Source organism: Mixophyes fleayi, chromosome 5 (assembly GCF_038048845.1).
Source record: "Mixophyes fleayi isolate aMixFle1 chromosome 5, aMixFle1.hap1, whole genome shotgun sequence".
Lineage (NCBI taxonomy): Eukaryota > Metazoa > Chordata > Amphibia > Anura > Limnodynastidae > Mixophyes > Mixophyes fleayi.
The window spans coordinates 68934552-68958546 of record NC_134406.1 but is presented as its reverse complement, the minus strand read 5'-3'; the positions used below and the strand labels follow the sequence as shown (position 1 = coordinate 68958546).

Below are 23995 nucleotides of genomic sequence, written 5' to 3'. Positions count from 1 at the left end.
AGCTTGATAAATATACTCCCATGTGTCTCCCAAATTAATGCATTTTAGGATACAAGTTGATCAGGTTTTGCTTTATTTTAGGTAAAACACTTGGGCCTGAGTCATTAAGGAGAGCAAAGCATAAAAAAAGGAGTATCTTTGCACCTTGGCAAAACCATGTTGCATTATAGGGGGAGGTAAATTTTAAATGCAGGGACAGATTTATAGATTGGGTAGGGCATGTTTTAGATCAACTTTCAATTTCAGTGTAAACTTAAAGCTATAAAGTTTGTGTGCTGCATGAAAAAGCAGCCAGTATGTATCTTACGTGCAAAATAATAACGTAATTTGCACCCCTTGCATTGTAACATGGTTTGTCCAGGATCAAATGTACTCCTTTTTGCCATGCTCTACTTAATGACTTAGGCCCTATGAAGCTATAAAATAACAACAATAAAAGCAACAACAGTTATGTCTGTACCATCATCACACTGTTGCTCCCTGCATCATTACACTGCTGCCCCCTTCATCCTCACTGTTGGTCCCTGCATCATTACACTGCTGCCCCCTTCATCCTCACTGTTGCTCCCTTCATCCTCACTCTTGCTCCCTTCATCCTCACTCTTGCTCCCTTCATCCTCACTCTTGCTCCCTTCATCCTCACTCTTGCTCCCTTCATCCTCACTCTTGCTCCCTTCATCCTCACTCTTGCTCCCTTCATCCTCACTCTTGCTCCCTTCATCCTCACTGTTGCTCCCTTCATTACACTGCTGCCCCCTTCATCACACCTTCCTATGGTCTTCTTTTCTGCTCCTCTTAGTGAGGAGCGCACAGGGAGAGACAACGAGGCACATTGCTATCGCACTGGAGGCGGCAGAAAATTAGGGAGGGGGCGCTGGATCTGCCCCTTCCTCCACATCCTGGTCTCCATAATGTTTTCTGTTGTGTAGGGTGTTATTTAATTAACCAATTCTAGTGTACAAACTCCCAAAAAAATGCACTGCAGGCCTAATGGTAGGGTGATCATGGCTTAGTACGAGTCAAAGTCAGTCCACCACTGTTTGTTCATTGTAGACCCAGACCCTTTCTTGTCCATAAAATTGCTAATTTACCAATCTATTATGGGCAAGGCAATGTAATACAGCTGGGAGCTTTTAGTTATAGTTAACCAACTATATTTAAGGCACATAAAATGGTATCAAAGTTCTACTCCAATGCTTTATTTCTATAATGTTTATCTGTGATAACTAGAAATATGAGTTAGTGTCTGAATAATTTAAATAGTTTGAGTTATTTGTAATAACGGATTATGATTAAGGGTAAGAATATGGACTGTGTCTTGTGGGATATGAATATCTAATAGTTAATACTTTCTGACTGCCATTTAAATTGAAGCTTTCCTTGTAATTTAGAAGAAAAGGCAAATAAATATCCATGACCTTAAATGTGACAATGAGCTAAGAGGTAAATAGATACACATAGTCTTAGATTTTGTCATATTACTAACCTGGGCAAAGACATCTAGCAAGTTAAAGCAGGTACACAAGTATGTGGACTAAAAAAAAAAAAAAAGTAAAGGAGATCATCTGCATACAAGGTTATGTACTCTATCTCTTACTGGAATATTTGGATTCTGGCCGCAAGTGCTTCCATGCAGAGTATAAAATTTAAGCGTTGATAGCTGCCATTCCTACCGTCCTAAACTAGGTACACACTACAGAATTTTCCACCAACTTTTTATGCCGATCGATTTTACATGCGATCGATGTTCCGATCGCTCGGTCCATGGACTGCATACACACTAGCCTTTGTTAGGACGATAACGGGAAGAGCGGACTTCCCTTTAGCGACTTTTTACAGCCATGTTGTCGTGAGCAATGACTGTAATTTCGTACTCACTGTTGTGGATCGGTCGGAAGTTTATACACACTACACAGCGGAAACGAGATTGTAACGAAAATATTAAACGGTACGAACAACCAAATGAGGCGACAATCGTCCATTTGGGCAGACTTTCGACCATCGTGTCACTACACACACTGACCCGACTTTTGAATGAGCGGTCGTATGTCGGCTGATTGAGCCGATTATTGGACGAAAACCGTGTAGTGTGTACCCAGCTTAACATTTGATATATTAGTTTCCTTTGAAAAGCACCGATTTATGCGAGAATGTTGAAGTGTTTTTACAAAAGGGACGGAATTTTTGTGAAAAATGTGGCACACGCCCAAAACTGCATCAATGCCTGTTGAATAAAAAGTCCAGTTAAAAAAAAAAAGTCCAGTTAATTTTATCAAATGCTTTTTCAGCATCTATTAAAAAAAAATTCATAACTGAAAGTTATCATGAAAATGAATCAAATGAGGTCTAAAGGTTCTCTTTAATCCCACCCCACCAAAACCAATCCCCACCTGGTCCAAGTGAAACAAACTTGAGGAGTCAGCCAGAACATTTCTATAAAAAAATTAAATCAGTGCAATAACAGACATAGTGGACATGCCAGAAATTAATAGAAAAAATGGGTTTTGTTTGTTTCTCCCCCACCCTCAGTTGAATGACATATGATTAATATTAGAGGGCTTGACTTGTATAAGAAAAAGAACAAGATAAGCTTATAGCATGTAAAATAGCAGTTCACAGTTTAATTTATAGTTATGAATATAGATCTAGCAATCCACAAAGGATAATTCAATTCAGAAAATAAAATATGGAATGCAAGATACTACAAGCCAAGTCATTAAGCGATGGCAAACATATACAAGATTAATAGAGACTAGTAAGTAATATTAGCATAAACACAGCTAGCACAAAATGGTTATATTGAAGAATGAAATATTTTGAATTACTTTTATAGGATGCAGCTAATATGTTATAAAAAACATGCCAAAGTAATCACACCACTCCAACTTGCCAACTTGCTAAAACAGCAATCACTTATTTATGGTGTTTCCACTGACTTGATGGCATTTCACTAGAATCATTATGAGAGAGTATTTGGATTCTAATTTAAACTTAATCCTAGAGAGTAGGTCAAAGTCGTTATAAACAGGTCAGGTTCATTCATTACAAATCTGAAGATTCAAATGAATGAATTCAGGGAATTCAGGGCAGATCATGTTTAACAATCATCATTGTTTAAAAATAGCTGGTTTGGGTTTAGGGGCATTTAACTTTCTATTCCAACTTATAGGCATTGACCTTTACAATGGACTTCTATTTACATTTCACATAGGCTGACAGCAAAGTTTCATCTTGCATTCACAAATTATATTCAATGTTAACACAAATGTTGACAACGCTTTGATGTACATCTCAGAGCTGACACTTTGATGTTAACTTCACAGGCAAAAAATACTTTAATGTTGACATCAGTCCACCTGCTTAAATTACAAATGAAATTATAATTCAATAAATTCTATATTACATTTTCACATACGCACATTGAGTGATCTTTAATGTGCCATTGAAGGATAAAGATGTTATGTAACTTAATGTTCCTGAAATGATAGCAAAAATACTAGTCTTAAAAATGCTGATATTCCACATTTTGCAAAAGAGTAACGGCAGCCTTTTGCCTTTGATTTAATTAATTAAGGACAAGTGAAAAGTCCTTTAGAAGTCCTCCAAAACTCACAATGTAGAGTCCTATTCCATGCAGGAAAGTGGAGGGTTACATGCACATAAATTAAATAAGGACCCACATTAAAATAATTTTTCATTTTTTTGCCCATCCCTTCTTCTCCTGTAGAGCAAACAATTTAAATCATTAAGAAACTTAATTTTTACCATGAAACCATTCACTTCAGCAGAGGCTGGCTGGCAAATTTCAGCCCAAGGGCAAGACTTGGCTCAGCAGCCTATCAAGAACATTTTAAAGGAACAAAAATGCAGGTAGCCCAGCGATCCAGCCCAAAGTAGACCACTACTGCACCAGACCGGGGGAATACATCCCTTTGCTTCCCCCCCCGCCCTACCCCCAGCACATAGGAGCATAAAAGAAAATAAATAAACCTGCCTAAGTATATGACTCTGCAAATTACTCTATAGCGTGTTGCAATGGCAATATGTACAATTGCCCAGGAAGAGCCTGTTGTGATAACACTATTCAACATGGTTTTCATGGAGATATGGAACCAGAATCCAAAATATAAAACTAAGGATACCAATATGAAAACCTAAAACACAATATTAAAATCACTTTGTTATATTAAATGGTAATTCTGTCTTAAACTTATTTTTCAATATATATCTCCCATGTCCGAATTACCAAATCTGTGAGGGTCACATAGAGGCTGATAGCTTACACAGTCCCTTCTGAAAGAGGTCAGTGGTGGAACGAAAATGATCAGAGACATCTCAGTAGCTGAGTTTTCCCAATCTGCGAGGGTTCCTCACATGTGACCCCATATCAATATATTACTAATAACACCTACTTCATAATGAAGGCCCTTTCTTATCAAAATACCAAGTCATTTTGTTCCATTCTGGTTGGTACAATGATGTGGCACTGAGGTACATTTATGAAAACTGAATCAGAGGAAAAACATGGTGCAGGTCACAGAAACCAATCAGATTCTGCAACTCTTTAGGTGCAGGCTAGGAAATGAAAACAAACATTTGATTGGTTACTATATGTGACATCCCCATATTTCATTCTACTAGGTTATGTAAATGTTCCAGATTGTAGTACGTGCTTTTACAATCTGAAAGATTATTGTAATCAGACTCAAAGCAACACCAATACACCAAACAGGCCTTGTTTACACAATACCGTAATTACATAAAATACAAAAAAAATAAACAGTTACACCTACCTTAAAAGAAAACGAAACGGACAGTGTTGTCTATCCTTGTGCAGCGACACCTCCTTTTACACAGAGCTGCGTTCTTAAATTTTGTCATAAATACAAAATAGGGATCTTAAAGTGTTGTCCATCCACAGAGGTTTTAATGGCATCAATCTTCTCCTCCAATCCTTTCACTTGCACTTTGTTCTTACTGTGTCTATGGATACCTGTAAACTGGCAACATAACAACAAATTATTTCAGTTCTGACAGAGTAACTGTGGAAAGTAATTACATCATGCACATAATTTCACTTGATCCAAAATGATCTCCCAGACCAAAAGGTCCATTGTAGGCAGCTTTCACTGGCTCACTACATGAAATGGAGCGTGGACCTAATATGTGACCATTGTTGGTAGCATTGCAAGTGTACAACTACTAAGCCATGTGTTTTTTCATACACAAATGCCTCCCAACAATTTTAAAAAATAAAGAGAATAACGCAATTTAAGCTAGTTCTGATACCTAAAAGACAGAGCACATGAAATGCAAAAGGAAATTATACTGCTATCAGCAATACAGTAAAATTGTAAAGGATAAAAAGACTAGCGTAATACAAGAGAAAATATCAACACTATATCTATCGGATAACACTTTTGATTTGCAATCTATTTTTTAAACATATTATATAACTTAAATATTTCAGTGATACAGCAAAAGTTACAAAACCTGTCATAATATAATATAATGGTGTGTAAACACACTTAAAATGCAGAGCGGTTCATCTGTGGCCAATGTGAATAAATCATGGAGAAGGTACACTAAAATATGTGAATTGAGTGACTGTCATTTATCAGCTTTATCTCATTTCACCAAACCATTGCCATTAATCACAAATGCTGAGCCAGACTGAGTAATGAATGCATCTCTCAACATAAAGATGGATATGTTATTGCAAACAAGTTGTTTAGCTATGCATTATAATAAGGAATCAGCAAAAGCATTTGCTAAGTGAAGGTAACATCATATACTGGGTAGCACTTACAGGGGTTCTCTGGTAAACAAAACAAATATATTGCCCACCGACTCACTGTAAGCCACCCCAACACACCATAATGGTAAATATCATTTATGTATACTTACCTGGCAAGCCATAATGCACACTGCTAGTTGCCCTGCATACTAACGATACAACAAGTCATGCAGCTATCCAGGCTCTCTAATGCAAATATTCTACATGAAATTGTATTAAGCAGGAGATCAGTATGGAAATGCTGGTCTGCTGATTCCTCCATTCTGTTACCAAGCAATCTGAGAACAGGGGGGGTTAGAAATGTGCATTTACAGCATACCGCTCAGTGTTGAATTGAAGAACTGGGAAATATTTTAAAAAAAATAATAATTGTAGGGGCAAGACTGTGAAACAGGTGGGGGTAGTTTGTAAGAAAAACTTACTCTCATCCATAGTCAAAAATGATAAGTGTTGTTTGCAACCAAAGGTAAGTGCTCATGGTGATAGCTGTAACGACAGTACGTGTTCCTGAGGCAAAAGATTAATACATTATATTTGAAAATAAAAATGTGAAATTATAAATATTTGACATGTGTTAAAACTATTTAGTATCATCATTTTAAAAAGATATATAAAATATAAAATCCCGACTATTGTTAATGAGGCTATTCAAATTTTGTGAAAATAAATAAAAAAATAGCCCTCTATTCACCAGAGAGGCTTCTTTGGATGAAGTGGTTCTGTGGTCTGGGTTTTCAAGTGAACAAATTTGAGAGAGGAGAAAGTAGTTCTAAAAGAGAAGAGGCCAAGCTTGTGAGTGCGGTACCTGGCTGCGATATTAAAAAAAGGAAGCATATAACTAAGACATCATAAGGTATCATTAGAGGCAGAATTAGAGAATCATATAGAGAGATAACGGAGCAGAGTCGAGCTCAGGAAAATAACAAATGATATGGATAAGTGTGGAGAGAAGCAGCAAACCAGGGTGCAGAGTTCCAGTCAGAAACCAGACGCTGCTGAGACAAGGAAATTAAACGACTCACCAGAGAGGGCTAAAGTGTTTACTGAGAAAGAGGGTTAGTACATAACACCTGCTGATGATGATATACAAGCTCCTTGTGAGAGACTTCTGCACTGGGCTTTTATGAGCGAAACTAACCAGGCAGCACTGGACCTGGGTTAGCTGTGTATGAGGATGTCTACAATCAAGCTCATAGTTGGCCAAAGAGTGTGAATCAACGTTTTGGCATGCAGCTATAGGACAGATAAGTGAAGTCTGCTCTCCATATACTGTATATTAACTATGAACATACACATCAGAATATAACATTTGGAAGAGAAGAATTGGTTTTAATATGGTGCACTAGCAGTCTCCCGTAGAGACTGTTAGTGCAACATATCAAAACCAATTCTTTTCTTCCAAATGTTATATTCAGTCTAAATTTGGTGGGAGCAACTCAACAAATCCACAATTGAAAAGCTTATAATGGTATCTGTGAGAGCAGAAACAAATGTATAATAAGTATACAATTTGAATATTGAGCAACAGTCTCTCAACACAGAACTTGTGTGTCAATAAATTCTATTATATTATACATATTGGGCTTCATTAATGTTCCAACACAACCTATACGCAAGTAGTGTTTAAGAAAAAAAAAAAAAAAAAAAGAATACAGCAAGTTCTGACCGTATTCAAAACAAAGCGGCGTGTTTCCATTTGACCCTCAGTGTAAGAATGTTCTACCTACACATTACTTGCCTGATGTAGACAGACAGAACAGAGTGCAGTATATGAACAAACTGGGCTGGACTGGGACTACAAATTAGCCCTGGCATGTAAAGCAACAATATAGCCCACCTATTGTGGGCACACAGGCCCACAACAGGTGGGCCTGTGTGGGCCTCCACAATAAGCTCAATACCACTAATCAAGGTTGCTTTGTTGTTGGGTCCTTAACCACTAGCTCTATGAGCAGTTATTCTTCTGTTTTTCCTAATCAGCACCTGAACTGGTTGGGAGAAGGGTATGCATGAGTCGATCATAAAATGCAAACATAGAAAGTAGATCAGCACATCCTTAATACATAGAGTACAACTAATTTGGCCAAAAAGCTAAAAAAGCAATATATATAACTATTTGCACATTCATATATAGTATAAAGCTTATGGTTACGAACCAGACAACGAAGCAACCCTGAGGATGGGGTTAGGCCTATTACGAAATGGGCATTTTATATTTAAAATTAAAAAAAAAATACCTATATAAATATTATTTTATGAATAATACCTTCAATGCAACAATGTAAAAAATTGCTATATTTTGTGCTAATATTTTTGTATTTTTTGCCTTTTTGGATAAACTGGCTGTACTGCTACTATATTACAGTCTAAGTATATTTCAACTTCCTAGGGAACATGAATTGTAGTCCGTGATTGGAAGATAATGATTTCTCTCTGAGTAACCGGCCAATCACGGATTTACCTGCTGTACAGACTTTGTGAACATGTCACACTGGTTCTCAAATGTCATACTAGACATACTAATACGACCTAGAGCGAATTAGATCCTTCCTCTCACTAAATCCCCAGCACTGCTCAATGCTGCAATTATCCTCCATTTTACCGAGGGTCTGTGGGTTATTTCCAAGCCTTTGACAATAACCAGGGCAGTGTGATGCTGTGGAGGGAAGGGATGTGTGTGAGAGGTCCAAAGAGAACCTACAATGACAGACATTGTGGCTTCCGATTGACCTTCCCATGAAAGAAAATGTTCACCACTGTAGATGGTAATGCAGCTTTAATTGTAATACACTTTTCAAACCAGCGGCACCTGGAAATGTAAAGTGCAAACCTAATTAGGAAGCAAAAGCCATATGAGCAAAAGTCATATGAGGCCAGTGAAGAATATATTGTTCCCCACTGCATATATTGTACTGGGCATATGCGGAAACCAAAACCATAACAATTTACTGGCCTAAAAATAGTAACTTTAACCTGTATACCAGCTAATTACCTCTTGATTACAAACAATAAATAACACCATCAATGGGGATAGGACATGTGCCCAGGGAAAAAGTCTGTTAAACACGGCTACAATCTACCCTATCAGAGAAATACTTTTATGCAACCAATATATGTGATACACGCAGTTACAGAAAAGAGAGAGCTGGGGATAATAGAAAATGTGAACATATGTTTGTATACAATACAGTTAGCAATTTCTTCCAGCAGACGATTACTGTAAAGATGCTTTTGAAGTGTATCCTTTAGCGTTCTATGCTCAGAATGTTGTACTTTACATTAGCTTGTAATATAATTAGTGCTAACATATGGCACAATCAATAGGACATTTGGAATCAGTTTACCATGCCCTTGGGCCTAAAGGCAATGAGTTTTATTGGTAAGAAAATAGCAGAACTGCCCATCAAAATGATATTTTTAACTACAGGACTAGTCTATTCTTCCCCAGCGGTCAAGCTCTAAAACGCTTTCAAAAAGGCTGAAAATGGATTGTATAAAATATTTGATAAAAGTAATAATGCTTAACAACATGGCTGCACAATAAAGTAAATTGGTTGGGGTTAAATGAGTGCTCTGGGTGATATACAGCACAGTGATTGCATTTACTGATAGACTGTTAGTTTTAAAAGTTGAATGATTATTAAGGAGAGTACAGCTTATTAATTCACTAGGAACCAGTGAAGCCATCAGTCCCTAGTGAAATGATAGTGCCCCATAGATGCCATGATCCCTAATGAATTCATAGGCTGTGTTCTTCTCACGAGCTTTGGTTCCGAAAAAAATATGGATGGTATCGCTGCATGGGTATCAGGTGCTGAAAAATATGGATGGTATCGCTGCATGGGTATCAGGTGCTGAAAAATATGGATGGTGTCGCTGCATGGGTATCAGGTGCTGTTAATAGCTTCCCCCCTCTCCCAATAGCATTATTCTTTGAAATTCAAATACACAGTATAACACAATTGCCAATTTTAAGATAATCCTTTAATTCCAAGCATGCAGTATGACAAGCGGCAGCCGTTAGTGGGCACTCCGCCATAGCAGACCAAACTAAAGCAAAGTGTGCCTGGGCAATTCTTATTATAATTAGTTTGTACAATTAGACAATACTGTAATGTTTTGATTTGATCAACTATTTGTTGATCAAATCTGGCTCAGGCCTCTTTCAACCCAGCCCAATCTATTCTTGTCTTAAAAAGGAATGTAAGGATCTGCCTCCGCCCTTGTGTGCACTACATCAATATCTAGACACACTCAGGTACCACTTTATTATGTACACCTGCTTAATGCAAATATTAATCAGACAGCTCACGTGGCATCAACTTAAAGCACATACAGACATAGTCAACATGATCCGTTGTTGTTGGGAAGTTCACAGGTGAATTGACAACACTGGTTTTGGATCATTAAAGGTTTCAGGACCCTTGGTGGAACACCACACCATACCATAAGTACAACTCTCGCCTTAACATGCTGAACTGCACCTAATTTAGTGTTGTGTGGAGTTCTTCTTAAAGCATAATTTGAGGAATGCAACATTTCTGTCTGTCTGTGTCTCTGTCTCTGTCTGTGTGTGTATATTAGGGAATTTAGACTGTAAGCTCCAATGGGGCAGGGACTGATGTGAGTGAGTTCTCTGTACAGCACTGCGGAATAAGTGGCGCAATATAAATAAATGGTGATGATTATGATGATTTCTGGACTATAACGAGAACCAAGACTTTGAGTTTGAAAAACAACAGGCAGGGAGAATTTGTGAAAGTACAATATGAAATCTGTTTTTTCCATCAATACCTCCGAGCACACATCATCATCAATTTATATAGTGCCACTAATTCCGCAGCGCTGTAAAGAGAACTTACTGACATGAGTCCCTGCCCCATTGGGGCTTACAGTCTAAATTCCCTAATACACACACACACAGACAGACAGACACAGACTAGGGTCAATTTGTTAGCAGCCAATTAATCTACCAGTATGCACCATCAAGAAATAATATGACAAGGTCGGACACTAAACCAGGCTGATAATACTGTACTTTTGAAACATTTGCAATTAAATACAATTGTGACAGTAAAATAGATTTGGTCATTGACTAGAAACCTGAAATAAGCTGTGAATATGCTTAATAAATAACATTTTACTGGCACTCTAACCCTTTAGTTGTACACACAAACTATGCTTTATTTAATTTATTTTTAACATGATCGGCAAACATTGTTGGGAAATTACAGGCAGGGCAGAAAGATTCACATATATAATAAACAATAACTTTCTTAAAACAACACAAACATGACAACAAATATTTAACATCGTAAATATAATAATGCATGTCTATGTAATGTACAAATGTTATTTATCAGATGCAGTAGAATTGTAGCCAGAACAGTCATAAATAAAAAAACATCCATACGTCACGAAAAACATAAGGTACATAAATTTTCAAAGAGTTTGTCTAGGTCATCTTATCAAGCATACTTGTCACTGCTTCCCCTTGATTACTGCTGCTTTTGTCTATCACTTGGCCAGTAACCATGTGTGGCTGCTGACAAAATGTAGACATTAGCCTCTGAAATGGACCTCACAATTTACCACTGAATACTAGAGGGTACTTTATGTTTATATTGTGACTGTAGTATGGATTTCACAGTAGCTAAACTGAAAAGTGGGCTAATTTGGTCACCAAGCAATCAATATGTAATTAGTGCTGATGGCGCTAATGTAAAACAAGCAATAACATTCAAAATCTGTCATGCATTTTTACTAGACTTGTAAGATGGGATTTGCATTGTGCAGAAGTGAGACACAGTAACGGAAAACGAATTTAAGATTTTTGCCATAATCCCTCATCACCCGACTGGCATATCAGGACCTCAACCCTTGCAACTCACTGAGAAATATGTATGTGCATTTCTAAAATACCAGCATATTTTTGGGGACAAAATATACTGTATAGTTTACAACAGAGATGACAAATCCCAGGATCCAAACAGCTATGGTCGAATTGCACTGATGCATTTCTCATGAATACCAGTTCAGCCCACAAAATGGTGATTATTATTGTTTATAGTGATTAAATACAATAAAAAAAAAGCTAATATAAACCCACCATACGCCACTAGTCAGTTCTTTTAAATTTCAACAACTACTGTAGCTGTAAAGGAAATATGTCTAGTTGGTAACTTTAGCCCACATTTGTGGCTAAATTATTATAGGTAGAATCAACCATTGATGTTTCATTACCTATAAGTGCTTCCAAAAACCCATTTTTAACCGTTACCCTATCCCCAATTCATAAATGTATCTACTCGTACTATCGCAATATTGCAACTACAAAGAAATGTGTTAAGATGCCTGTTCACAAAAAAAGCTTCACCACCTTTTAAAAACTATTCGTCCAAAATTACTAAAAAACATTTGGAAACAGATTAAACAAATTTACACTATCAGAAACCCCTACCACACTGGAACTAATCACAAACTAAACTATAAGCAAGCTGTAATTCAAATGAAGTTGAAATGATGAACAGACATAGGTCACCAGAACTTTGGTGACAGTGAGTAGTGCATAAATAAATAGCTATGTCATTTTCTCATGGAAAGTAGACAAAATAGCCTGCAGTAGCATCACTAGTAAACCTGGTATTCAACATTGTTACTTTACAGGGCATATATGTTATGAAGTAAAATATTTATTTAAGGACTTGAAAATTGTTTCTGGATTGCAAATATCTAAATAAAAACACAACAATTAGACAAATGTCTAATGTCCTTGACATAAATATTATAGCATGACAAGGAAAGTATATGATACTTGCTTTAAAATATTTACAATTCATATGCGGAGTATTCCACAATAACATGTTTTATGGCTCAGAATATCTTCCATAAGAGTCAGAAGAGCCAATAACCCCAAATTACCCAATACATTCAATGTATGCACATAAAAACAGCTCATATTATAAGAACTACATTCAATCTCAAACTGCACCATTTTTTTCATTACAATAATGGAATATTTCAAATTCATGAAGATAACATTTGCCCTTTTTTGTAAAAGGAAAAAAATATTTTATTTCATTAGTTGTAAAATACAAATAAATTAACACTGTGGCAAACTGAAACAAAGCCATAGATGCGTGAGACTTGTGCTTAGTCTATCCTTTGCTTTCCTAGAGAAAACAGCCTTTTCTATTAGCTCATTAACAGTTCTTGTTGAAGTTCTGGCTGCTATTGTGCTTCATACTTAATAATAGAATATATGGGCTTTACAAACAAAGGCAGCAGTGTCCTTTGGATGTGATCATCTAATGGGAAAATGCTTTCCTAAACACTGGAATGTGCACGCACATTGCCTGGTGACAATGTACATCCCAAAGCCGACTTAATGTGAAAATATTATCACACACACAAGAACATAATATACATAGAGACAGTATCCGTCGATTTCTAGCCATTTCTTCTCTGGATATATAATCATGTTTCTGTACTTAATATAATCAAATGGTGTGAGCTGCTTGGAAATTTGCCATTTCACTCCAACAATAGCGGAAAAACCTAAACCTAAATAGAATTCACAGATCTCTAACCATACCCCATCTAAAAGTCACTTATAAGTATGTGTTTATTACAGCATGGTATACCCGTGGATATGGCATATTAACCTGATCTAAGGAGTTCGTAGTCAAGTTTATGAGCCAGCAGGATTTTTTAAGGAGTCAGGAAAGATTTGATTCCACGGACCTCAATAAAAATGGCTCCCAAAAGATAGACATTAGCAGTAAATATTTGCCTACCTAGCTCCTGGTATTTGTCTAGCATTGCCATAGACATTAAAGTGAAACTGTCACACACTTCTGAAAAATCTAACATTAAAAGTACAGGCTGAGTAAAGGCAATTCGTGGCATACTTCCATTTGTCCTGAATTGCAGAAAAAGCATGCGTGTGGATCTATTTAATGTTCCATTATATATTTGTGACAGGACCACTTTAATATAATTTTGTAAGGGTAATAGATCTCAGCTTTAGCATTGAGAGAGAGAGAGACACAAACAACATTTAATATAGTTGTTTAACCAACATATACAGCATTCAGACTAGCTCTTCCAATTCCAAATTTCTGCTGCTTCTGACACATTTCACATCAGAGTGGAGGGGAATTTGAACTGCAGAACAGTAAAGGTCAGTTATGACCAGCAATATTACAAATCTGTGCACCTAGATTTGCGTGCAAGTGAATGGTTGTTTGGGGCAAGATTGCGAAGTCTGGATGGATTTGCAAGCTTGCACCAGTCAAGGGTGGTACGGAATTATTTAAATGAGATAAAGGGGTGGAAATGGTGTATTTACTGGGGCGCTCCCTGCCTTGTGGGAGGGCACACAGCTTTCCACCCCACAAAAGCTCTTGAATTCTCCATTACCTGTAAGGTCCTGGAGACCAATTCTCGTCCCTATACTCTTTGCACCTTCCATTTCCTCTTCTGTAGGAAATTGCATTTCAGGGCACACAATAACCAATGCAATAAAATGTTACACACAAAAGTGACACATGTAATATCAGGACAGTCCTGATGCCCAACCCCCCTTCCCCCGACTCTCATGGTTAATTTAATCCATAAATGATGACTTTTTCAAATACCTACAAATACAACACTGGTAAAAATCTCATTCAAAGGACTGTATTGTTGTCTTTGGTTCTCACAAAACAATTTCTCAGATACACAAAGGGGGCATATGATCTTGGTATAAATGTATAATATCCCCTTAACAATCAAATTAATTCCAGAACCAGCGTATTTGGGAAGCTGAATTAAATATAACCCTTTCAGAAAGTGATTGGTAAAGTGTCTTCACTAACAGCCACTGCATTTCTTAAAGCATGAACCATGTAGAAGCATTAACCAAATTGATTTACAGACTATCTGACTCCCTCCAAACTCTGTAAGATATGTCCTGCCAAGTCTAAATACTGCCGAAGGAACTGTGGAAGAGAAGATATCCTGCTTCACATAGTTTGGGATTGCCCAGTAATTAAACCATTATGGTCAGAGGTTACCAATTTACTGCTCCAAGTAATCTGTCCCGACATTGTTCTGACCCCTGAACTTGCATTACTCCATCATTTCTCTCCAGACTTCCTGGTATACAATAAATACGTAACAGGACATATCCTGATAGCTGCTTGTGCGACAACCACCCAGCACTGGACAGTCCCCCATCCACCGTCATATATCTAAAATCAGGGCTAAAGTGCAAATAGTTTCGATTTGGAGACTATTGATTGCAAATATTCAAATTCTGTTTCTTCCCCCCTGATTAAGTGTCATTGTCTATAGCACAGAGCTAGATGATCAGCATAAGTCAGATAAGTACATAGATAATTAATCTTCATCCCTAATATTACTGCAATTACTTTAGTAAAGCTGCTATTGATTGCTGCAACTTAATATTCATTTCTATGTCACCTACGACTCGTCAGTATAGTAAATGCTATGTATTCTGCTTCATTTACAATTATTGTGCATTCTGGTTTCAGACTGAATCTTGGGCTACAATTATCTGCTGTTTCCCATCCCTGCACTAAAGCTTAGACATGTCATACCACGGTTAAAAACAAATTTAATGTATTTTTGGTTTGATGTGCACTTGTGTTTGATTTCTGATGCTTTTACCCGTCATTTGAACTGTGATTTTTTTTTTGTATATACATTTTTCTCTAGAAAATGTATAGACATTATTTTGAGCTCAAAACAAAAAAAAAAATGTATATTTCAGATGCCCTACCATATAGAAATCTGAATCAATTAGCAATTAATGAAAATCTATACTAATGATGAGATGGGATAACTGTCGCTTTTCTTGTGGCAATGGCTGAGAGTTGTCTTGACATTGTACTAATTTTGCTTGAATTGTTTCATCCCCCTTTCCAACTCCCCTCTCTCTTTTTCATACCCCTTACCCCCCCAATAAAATATTATTACAGCTCAACAAAGAAACATTTCCTAAAATATAAATTAAAATATTGAACAGAGCGATGGATTTCTTTCAACTATGCAGTTTTCAGCTGCCGCCCACTAATTATTTTACACTTCTGCACACTCTGGGCCTGAGTCATTAAGAAAAGTAAGGGAAGGAAGGATTAAATGCTCTCCGGGGGAAACCATGTTACAATGCAAAGGGTGCAAATCAGTTTATTATTTTCACATAAGTTAAATACTGTCTTTTTTTTAATGTAGCACACAAATACTTGACAGCTTTATTTTTACACTGAAATTTAAAGTTAATCTAGGGCATGCCCTATCCCAACTATAAGTATGTCCCTACATTTTAAATTTACCTCCCCTCCAAAGCAACATTATTTTGCCCAGGTGCAAAGTTACTCCTTTTTCATGCTTTGCTCTCCTTAATGACTCAGGCCCTCTAGGTTGATTGTGGCTTGTGAAGTCAACTTGTACTAAAGATTAAAATTAATTCAGCGGCTTTATAAATGTCCTAATGTTGAAGCATTCTTTCTTTGTCCTTGAGAAGTATGCAGTTTTGTATCTTTTTAGAACCAGTGAAAGTTAGGGGAGGATACTAATGAAAGATATTTAAACGAATATGCCTATGTAACAGATGCTTTGCAAAATATATAAACAATGCTTGTTTCTCATTTTTTATCACACGTCTTCTCTGTATTTGCAAAGTGCCCATGCTGGAGTGAAAACAGCTTCACAGCTTATTTCCGAAACATAAGCATTCAGTGTCATGATGATGATGATGTCATCATCATCCTTTATTTATATAGCGCCACTAATTCCGCAGCGCTGTACAGAGAACTCACTCACATCAGTCCCTGCCCCATTGGAGCTTACAGTCTAAATTCCCTAATATAGACACACATTCACACACAGACAGACATAGAGGGAGAGACTAGGGTCAATTTTGATTGCAGCCAATTAACCTACTAGTATGTTTTTGGAGTGTGGGAGGAAACCGGAGCACCCGGAGGAAACCCACGCAAACACAGGGAGAACATACAAACTCCTCACAGATAAGGCCATGGTCGGGAATTGAACGCCTGACCCCAGCGCTGTGAGGCAGAAGTGCTAAGCACTAGGCCATTGTGCTGCCCTGTATATACAAATTTTGCTTGCAATTGAACTTGTATCATTTGGTGTCGTTGTAAAATAAATTACACTTTAAAATGTCATTAAATAATGTGTCTTTCACTGCTTTCCCTATGGCTGACAGGACAATTCCTACATCAGAGACTGTTTAGCACGGTGTACGCCATAGTTTCATGTTAGCATGGGGGAGGCTATTGTTTCCAGTTAACATGGGGCAGGCTATGAGTTGTATTTCACATGGGGTGGGCTATGAATTCTAGCTGGCATGGGGCAGACTATGGTTACTAGCTAGCAAGGGGGAGGCTACATTTCCAGCTAGTGTGAGGGAGGCTACAGTTTCTAGCTAGCGTGAGGAAGGCTACAGTTCTTAAATATAATGGGATATACAATGGTTTCAACCTAGCAGAAGCCTTTAATTTCTACGTAACATGGGACAAACTTTGGTTTAGTTTCAGCATTTTAATTATGTATGGAAACAAGATATTTTTTATCAGCTTCCGTGAATGGCAGACTTGATTTTTGAAAAATAAATAGTAATTGTTTCGGGGAAGCAAAGTTTTAGCTTGTGCTGAAGTTGCTAACTATTTACAGCTAGTAAGATATTCAGGAAACAAAATACGTGAATCCTAGAGGCACTCAGCAGGGTAATTAATGCAAAAATATTTATCATTAAAAGTTCCCTTTAAGCCATAAGTTAGTAATGATGACATATCAAAAAAAAATTAAAAAACATTTTCTTAAAAATGCATGATTCTATAAGCCTGATGGCATTAACAGGAAGCATACTAAGACATGATGATACAGTACCATCATTACAACATGACCATCAATCAGCCAATTCACTTACAAAAGTAATACAGCCACTTCTGGAAGCCTGAGACTGGCTAAAAGCCTCCTTTGAATTAAATTACCCTAATAAACTGCTGGTTTGGAAAATCATGAATTATTGCACATTTTGCAAACTGTTGCTCTTTAGTCCATTAAGAATCACAACTAAATATTATGCAAGTCCATAACTGTTGAAATACAAAAGTCATCAACTTACATGACACTGTGTTACATATAGGGACGGTATAAACAACCAATCTCAAATGTGAGGTTTAAACAACAAGAAACTCAATTTTGTTTTCTATGTGGACACAGCTTTCCAAATTTCCAGTACAGCCCTTTTAAAAATGTAGTTAACATAAATAGTGTACATTTTGGGATGCAAAATTCTGTCACTAAAATTGAGTAACAGCATTGTAAGCAATGTCATATACTTGCTTTTTCCAACTTGTTATCCATGTGCACGGACCTAAATGTGCTTACATTACTATCTAGATACTTTGCATACCGTTTGACTCACTATTCAATACACTAGGATTTGGTACAATCTAAAAAATAAATATTGTTATTATAAAGCTATATTTTGGGCATTTTATTTTTGGTTCTATCAAGCGTGATAAAGGTAGTAGATTGCCACAGACCTCTAAGATAAAAGTTAGGAATTTAGCTGACAGTCTGCATGGCAGATAGGGCTACACATTTGTATAGTCGTGCACCTAGCTTAAAGATATACAGGTGAAGGCCATACTCTATGTGTGACAAAATAATAGTATACAGTGTGATTTAACTTACATATCTTGATGTGGTTTAAGGTCAGCATGGTGGCTAAGTGGTTAGCACTTCTGCCTTAGAGCAATGGGGTCATGAGTTCAATTCCCGACCATGGCCTTATCTGTGTGGAGTTTGTATGTTCTCCCCGTGTTTGCGTGGGTTTCCTCCGGGTGCTCCTGGTTTCCTCCCACACTCCAAAAACATACTGGTAGGTTAATTGGCTGCTAACAAATTGACCCTAGTCTGTGTGTCTGTCTGTGTGTGTATGTTAGGGAATTTAGACTGTAAGCTCCAATGGGGCAGGAACTGATGTGAGTGAGTTCTCTGTACAGCGCTGCGGAATTAGTGGCCCTATATAAATAAATGGTAATAATAATAATAGTGATAGGTATCTTTTTCCACAGCAAACAGCAGCCGACAGGGTGTGTCTGCAGTGAGACTAATCAAACAGAGCACCTGAAGAAATCTCCTCTATAAAGACCAGTTGGTAGTCTCACCTGTCCATCAAGCTGGGGGGAGGGGGTGTAAAGTATTTAAGTCTGAGTTGATCATTATGCAGAGTGACTGATGATATACAAGTTAGCCGGTGACTAGGGATTTGGTCTGTTAATGTAGCATTAGGGTTTCAAGAAAGTGTGTGAAAACTTATGTTGTGAACTACTTTTCATTCCTGACAACTAAAAAGCAAGGAACAAGCAAGAAGTTATCATATGTGAGTCTTTGGAAGGGTGATTGTGTCACACAAGATACAAATGGTCATTCTTGATACAGTTCTGCTTCTCTTTACCAATTTAAAAATAAAATGTCAGTCCTGTATGCAGGACTTTATTCACGGCCTTTTTGTTTCTAATGCATTTACTATCTAATGATTACTTCTTTAAAAATAAAATAAATGTTAAAACAAACATAACATTGCAATGTATCTACCATCTATTACAACAATATTTATTTTCACAGTGAACCAAGTACTCAATATACAACACATTACAGAATGGGCCAAAAATGGCTGCCATTTACTATTCAGGGCGAATTCACTCCATTTCTTCAGGACAAATAAATGAAAGCAGAGCACTGAATATTTTAGAGGGCAATTTACATGCATCTCATGCTCCAAAATGCTAAGTATTATCAGTTAAAACTCATGTGCTAAGGTCCCCTTTGGCAATTCATCAAAGGAAAGTGGTAGAGAACCACAGGATCCGAACTGCTTTCTAGCTTTGGCAGTGTAATTAATAGCAAGCTGCATTCATCATTCGCAATCAATACCTGGGAGGCATCCCAGGCAGGGATGAGAAATCCTGCATAAGCTATCAATGTAATAATTATGTGAATTCTGGGAGTTTTATTTCAGGATTGCAACTTTAGGTTTAAAGAATTTACCTGAGGATTCTAGCTGCATTGTAGACGAAGCATCTTAAATACTTTAAAATAATAAAAACTGCTCAGTTTAGTATAGAAATAGATCACCTCAGAAAATAATTGCACTCCAATGGTGCTGAGATTAGTCAGTGGTAATGTAACAAGTAACTGGCAAAACTGCTTTACCTTGGAATCATAACCAAATATATTTCTTAATACTGCACAGACTGTATCACTTAATAATGTTAAAGTGGATGAAACAAGTTAAATGTAAGATGGGGCAAAGTTATTTTAGAAAAAGTGATGGGGTGGTAGGCCCAGATGGTGACTAGGGATCACTAGATCTGACATGTGAAACACACACATATGATAAAAACACATTGGGGGAGATTCAAATCCAGAACGTCCGCAGAGACACCTTGCATTGATATTATGACTGAAATCTCCGCTCATTTTCCTTGCACCAAATGATCTATGTTTGCATTTGTTACTAACTAACGTTGCATACAGTTTTAAATGGCATACACGCCAACCTTTTCATTTATAATAACACAGCATTACCCATGTGTCATGCTGGCACCTTTAGTTCTACAAGCGTCAGAATGCAAAAATACTCAGGGGCATGATGGCACTTGTAGTACTACAAGAGCATGCACTATACTTTCACAGTATTACCATGGCACGCAACAGCCCAGTGCTACACTGTACTTTCTAGGTGGGGGGGTGCAATGCTAAGCAAGCTGAGCTCGGGAATATTTTCTTTTCTTTCTTTCTTTATATTTAACACAAACAAGCCTGACATCCATCCAGCATGTTAAGAGTTTGCATTATATTTTCACAGTATTACCCTGGTGCCCAGTGGCCATGGGTACAAGGAGAGGCCCAGTGCTACTCAGCATAGGGGTGGTGCTCTCTAGGTGTACCACCACCACCCCTCCACCATGTGGTTTCAGCTGTTTCACCTGTCAGGCATATAAACCACCACTTAATATATTAGCCGTTCATTCATTTTGATTACAAACCGCACATAAAGGTGCATGAAAACAAGTGGTTTAAGAAAGTTAGGCACTACTAACGCTGAATAACTGAGGGATGCAAGGACAGTATGTATGAAAAGATACACAGTACATATAATATACACTTAAAATAACTGAATATAAATAAAAGGTATCAGCAAGCTATTTATCTTAAGTTACATTTTTTTTAATACATTTACTTTGGTTTATTTAATCACGGCCCTGAACTGCAGAATATACTGCATAAAGACATACATTTCTCTTATTTATAAAAGTATGCGCTGTGTCTAAGGCAATATTAACGCAGAATATAACAGAGATTAGACAATAACAATTGATTTCTATGGGTAAAGTACTTTCATTGAAGTCAATGGAGTAATTACTGTCACTGGAGCAAGAAAGAGATGGAGTTAGTAAGACTTTCAATTATACTCAGTACTTATGAGAAGTATTCTGTGAAGTAAATGCCACCAATTGTCCCACTGTTAAGAAATAGGAGCTTTCCTGTTTGTTTGTTTGTTTGATCTATCATCTGTGCAATTACTGCTACTACTATGTGTAGGATCATTCCTGCGGTTCAATGATTCAGCTGGTTGCTAGGCAAATAGTTACAAGCTTCATTCATGTTATGGCTGACGGTACTGACAGAACTCCCAGAACAGAAGGAAGAGGTCTTCACCTTTAGTAGCCCCCTTTCCCGTAGAACTAGTTATGCTCACGGGCAGTGGTGGGATTTAGCCAGTTCTCACCTTTTTGGCAGAATCGATACCTAATTTTAGTCTCAGTTTGGCGAACTGGTGACTACAGGCTGAGTCCACCCATTGCGTTGGTGGGGGAGCAGGCTCCTTGAAAAAAAACAAAAACTCACCTCAACTCACCTCTCCGCTGCGTTGGCACCTCCGTCTCACTGCTCCATCCGCACTGAATGTCGGGTGTGACGTCATCACGTTAAGCCCGACATTCAGTGAGGAGCAGCGCAGAGAGGAGTTGGCGGCAAGCAAGAAGACAGAAGAGAAGAGAAGAAAGAAGCAAATAGAAAAGGTAAGTGAAGGAACGGAGCAAGGGGAAGCAAAGGAAGGCAGCATGGCAGACTGTGAAAGGGGAGCAAAAGAAGGCAGCATGGCAGAGTGTGAAAGGGGAGCACAAGGAAGGCAGCATGGCAGAGTGTGAAAGGGGAGCACAAGGAAGGCAGCATGGCACACTGTGAAAGGGGAGCACAAGGAAAGCAGCATGGCACACTGTGAAAGGGGAGCACAAGGAAGGCAGCATGGCAGAGTGTGAAAGGGGAGCAAAGGAAGGCTGCATGGCAGTGTTTTGAGGGGCAAAGGAAGGCTGCATGGCAGAGTGTGATGAAGAGGGGCATTACTGTGGTATAATATGAACTGGGTGCATTACTGTGGCATAATATGAACTGGGTGCATTACTGTGGCATAATATGAACTGGGGGCATTACTGTGGCATAATATGAATATAATATTAAATAACAGATTTTTTTTCAGGTAAGGTATTCTTTAATATTTTTTCTTTAACATTTTAAAACTCTTTCTTATAGCAATCTAGTTTTGTGTGTAGCTTTTATTTTTCTTATTTGAGTATTAAATGCTTGAAATATTAGAATACCTTTCGGTATATATTTTTGTATACTTTAAATCAGGGGTCCTCAAACTACGGCCACATGCGGCCCACTGAGGACATTTATCTGGCCCGCCGGGCATAGCCGGATTAAGGGGCTTTTTTTTTTTATTATTATTATTCTTTCTTTTTTTTTTTTTTTTTTAATGGCGGCGGAGGTGTCGGCAGGGGGGGCTTTCGGGGCTCCCTTCGTTGGTGGGGGGAGTTGGGTAGTAAAAAAAAAAAAAAAGATACACTACTCACCTCACCGCGGCGCTGGCGTCCCTCCTCCTTCCTCTCTGCACTGTTGATACTGAATGACAGGCGTGACGTCATCAAGTCACGCCTGTCATTCAATGAGGAGCAGCGCGGAGAGGAAGCAAGAAAAGAAAAGACAGAAGAGAGGAGAAGAAAAGAAAAGCTAATATAAAGGAAAGTAAAAAAAAAAAAAAGGGAATAACGCAAAAAGGCACAGTATGGAGGAAAAGGGTAGAAGAGGCACAGCATGGAGGAAAAGCGGTAGAAGAGGCACAGCATGGAGGAAAAAGGGGTAGAAGAGGCACAGCATGGAGGAAAAAGGGGTAGAAGAGGCACAGCATGGAGGAAAAAGGGGTAGAAGAGGCACAGCATGGAGGAAAAAGGGGTAGAAGAGGCACAGCATGGAGGAAAAAGGGGTAGAAGAGGCACAGCATGGAGGAAAAAGGGGTAGAAGAGGCACAGCATGGAGGAAAAAGGGGTAGAAGAGGCACAGCATGGAGGAAAAAGGGGTAGAAGAGGCACAGCATGGAGGAAAAAGGGGTAGAAGAGGCACAGCATGGAGGAAAAAGGGGTAGAAGAGGCACAGCATGGAGGAAAAAGGGGTAGAAGAGGCACAGCATGGAGGAAAAAGGGGTAGAAGAGGCACAGTATGGAGGAAAAAGGGGTAGAAGAGGCACAGTATGGAGGAAAAAGGGATAGAAGAGGCACAGTATGGAGGAAAAAGGGATAGAAGAGGCACAGTATGGAGGAAAAAGGGGTAGAAGAGGCACAGTATGGAGGAAAAAGGGGTAGAAGAGGCACAGTATGGAGGAAAAAGGGGTAGAAGAGGCACAGTATGGAGGAAAAAAGGTTTAAAGAGGCACAGTATGGAGGAAAAAGGGGTAGAAGTAAGGGACAGTATAGAGGAAAAAGGGTTAGAAGAAAGGCACAGTATAGAGGAAAAAAGGGTAGAAGAAAGGCACAGTATAGAGGAAAAAGGGGTAGAAGAAAGGCACAGTATGGAGGAAAAAGGGGGAGAAGAGAAGCACAGTAAGGAAAAAGGGGGAGAGGCACAGCATGGGAAAAAAGGGGGGAGAAAGGCACAGTATAAGAAAAAAAGGGTGAGAGAAACAGCATGAGGAAAAAGGGGGGGGGGGAGAGAGAGACAGAATAGTGGGGACAATTAATTTAAGATGGGGTGGTTTGGGGAGAATGAGGTCTCTTTATTAAATGTGCCTATGAATTATTTAATGGCAGTGACGGTTGC

General features: G+C 38.1%; 1 protein-coding gene across 5 annotated transcripts in view; it reads right to left on the bottom strand.

Moving 5' to 3' along the window:
• RARB (retinoic acid receptor beta) overlaps nt 1-23995 on the bottom strand; it is a 546477-nt gene that overhangs the window by 449989 nt on the left and 72493 nt on the right. For 4 of the 5 annotated variants that reach the window (XM_075212344.1, XM_075212348.1, XM_075212351.1 and 1 more), the window contains exon 2: nt 4794-5000. The gene's annotated coding sequence lies outside the window, so the exon portion shown is untranslated. The remainder of the gene's footprint in view (nt 1-4793; nt 5001-23995) is intronic. The other variant, XM_075212345.1, reaches the window with a different exon arrangement.